Source organism: Aegilops tauschii, chromosome 7 (genome assembly GCF_002575655.3).
Source record: "Aegilops tauschii subsp. strangulata cultivar AL8/78 chromosome 7, Aet v6.0, whole genome shotgun sequence".
In the NCBI taxonomy this organism is placed as follows: Eukaryota; Viridiplantae; Streptophyta; class Magnoliopsida; order Poales; family Poaceae; genus Aegilops; species Aegilops tauschii.
This window is the reverse complement of record NC_053041.3, coordinates 149125786-149128640: the sequence shown is the minus strand read 5'-3', so window position 1 is coordinate 149128640 and position 2855 is coordinate 149125786.

The following is a 2855-nucleotide window of genomic DNA, read 5'->3' as shown; positions in this document are numbered from 1 at the left end:
AATTAAACAAAAAAAGGGGAGGAGCTCACCTAGTGGAGGGGGAGGCCGGACGGTTGCGGCGGCCGCTGGAGGAGGCGGCGACCCGGTGGAGGGGGAGGCCGGACGGCCGCGGCAGGACGGGGCAGGGACGGCGACGGGGCGGGGACGGCCGCGGCGGGACGGGGCAGGGATGGACGCGGCGCAGCTGCCCGGCGTGGAAGAGGCAGTGGGGCCGCGGTGGAGGTCGGGGAGGAGTGTGGGGCGGCCGGCTACGCCGGACGGGGTCGGCGGCAGCGGTGCGGGCCGGTGTGGGTGGGGGATGACGACGGAGGGGAGGGGGCGGGGGCGGGGCGACGTGGAAGGGGTGGCGGGGGTGCGATGGAGGTCGGGGGGCCGCAGGGGAGGGGTGCGGGGCGGCGGGGCGGCCGGCTACGGTAGACGGGGTTGTCGGTGGCGGCGCGGGTGTGGGTGGGGAGGAATGAGAGAGTGGAGAGAAGAGACAGAGGACGGGGGCGGGACGGCCGTTAACGTACAAGCCTCTTTGCCATCAGCCAACGGTCGGCAAAGAGGTGGGGCCGGTGGGCTTGAGTTGGTTAAACAATAACTGGACCCACCCACCTCTTTGCCGTCTGCTAGCGGACGGCAAAGATTCTTTGCTGTCAGCCAGCGGACGGCAAAGAACTAGCTGATGGCAAAGACCTTGTTTGCCATCACGCCACATCTTTGCCGTCCGTTTTCTTGTGGCTGACGGCAAAGACCTTCTTTGCCGTCAGCAAGCGGACGGCAAAGAGTGGGCAGGCGGCAAATAAGCTAATTCCAGTAGTGTATGGGGTGGTTGCATTAATTTTTGCTAAGTTCTTACAACTCCCGTTTTGAAACTATTTGGTTCTTGAGTTGTAACACTTAAACTTGACGGTCGTCTGCTACTTTTGCTACTACTTTGTGATGCGATGATAAATTCCGCATGAAGTCATTCTGAAGACGCCCATTTCTCATTGTGCATGTCATTATCTTCGTTATTCTTATATATGCATGATGAATTGTCTTCGTAAGTTGAAGAGGATCTCCACAAAGTAAACCCTGCCATGTGCATTTGCATCCAAAAGCAAACTACTTATATGCACATCTTCAGGGGAGCCTTTTGCAACTTATGAAGACAATGACCTTGATCTTTAACTTTCACATACCTTTATCCCCGTTGAAAACTTCAACCAGTTTGTCATCAATCACCAAAAAGGGGGAGATTGTAAGTGCATCTAGTGCCACCCCTAGTTGGTTTTGGAGTATTGACGACAAACTTGGTTGAGGGACAAATGTGTTTGTGAGAATTGCAGGATAACACAGGTAGTAGTCCCTTATTGATTTGGTTTACCTACCAAAGATAACCCCTAAAAATGTGTGAAGACATTGAAGACAATGGTGATTCGTGAAGACATTCACTTGAAGACTGTGGAGTGTGAAGACATAGTTGTTTCGTAGTTTCCTTTTCTTCTTTATTGAGTCATAGGAACCACCATACTGTTAAGTGGGGTCCCAGTGAACAAAGTCAGAGTGACTGATGTGATGCTCAACCAAAATCCTATGTCTTCGAGCGAAGACAATGAAAGCAAATCTTATCCAGAGTTGGATGAGTCAGCTTTACTTGTATAGCCCAAGTCAAGCTGCCGCGTGTGTTTGAAATCCGACCGTTGGACATGTGTCGGTTCTTAAGTGACCCAGGGTCATTTCAGACATATCAGGTCGGGTTGCCTCCTGGCTATAAATAGCCCACCCCCTACACCATAAATTGGTGGCTGCTCAGAGTTAGTGCACGGCTTTTGTCGTTTGAGAGCAACCCACCTCCGAAGCCCTTGAGAGAGAGATCCTTGCGAGGACAAAGCCCAAAACACCCAGAGCCAAAGAGTGTTAGGCATCACTGAAGTCCTTATGTCCGTGTGACCTGAAGACTTGTTACACTTGAGGACTGTGAATCCTCCAGCCGGTTAGGCGTCGCGTTCCGAGCATCCAAGAGTCATTGTGGATTGCCAGTGAACGAAGTCTATGAAGGTTTGGAAGTCTACCTTCAAGACTTACCAGAGTGATTGGGCAAGGACTGGGTGTCCTTAGCTCAAGGGGAATAAGATGAAGATGCGGTCTTCTGAGTTCAATCTCAGCCTCCCTAACCAGACGTACAGTTACCACAGCAACTGGAACTGGTCTACCAAATCCTTGTCTTCGCCAAGCAACTGGTTCTATCCCCCACTTCCCTTTACTTTACTGTTTGTCTTGGTGAAGTCATTGCTTGCCTGTCTGATCTATTCGACTTCACTGTGTGAAGACTATTACCTGTTTGGCTTCATACTGTCTTCCATCCTGATCCATTCTACCTAGCTACTGATAGTCTTCGTACTTTCACTACATTGCTTACTTGACTATGGCTTGTCTAGTGTAGTCTATCTTCCGTTGCATATCAATAGGTTCATTTCATCTGTTTGTCTTCAAAGACCTTGTGTTTTGAAGACTTTCATAAAAATCGCCTATTCACCCCCCTCTAGTCGATAACTAGCACTTTTGTCGGATGTGGGGTTCCGGCAAAACCCTTAAGGTTCAAACTCTAGGGTGCGCGCGAAGTTCTTTCCCTCCTACCGATCTATGCCCTAGCTCGCTAAGATCTCGGGGACGAACTCACAACACGGAAAGACACAAGATTTATACTGGTTCGAGCCACCGTTGTGGTGTAATGCCCTACTCCAGTGTGTGTGGTGGTGGATTGCCTCTTGGGCTGATGAAGAACAGTACAAGGGGAAGAACAGCCTCCTGAGGTTGAGGTGTTCTTGTGCTCTGTGGACTTGTGGATGAGAACTCGATCCGTCCCCTCCCCCCCCCCCTTCTGTGGT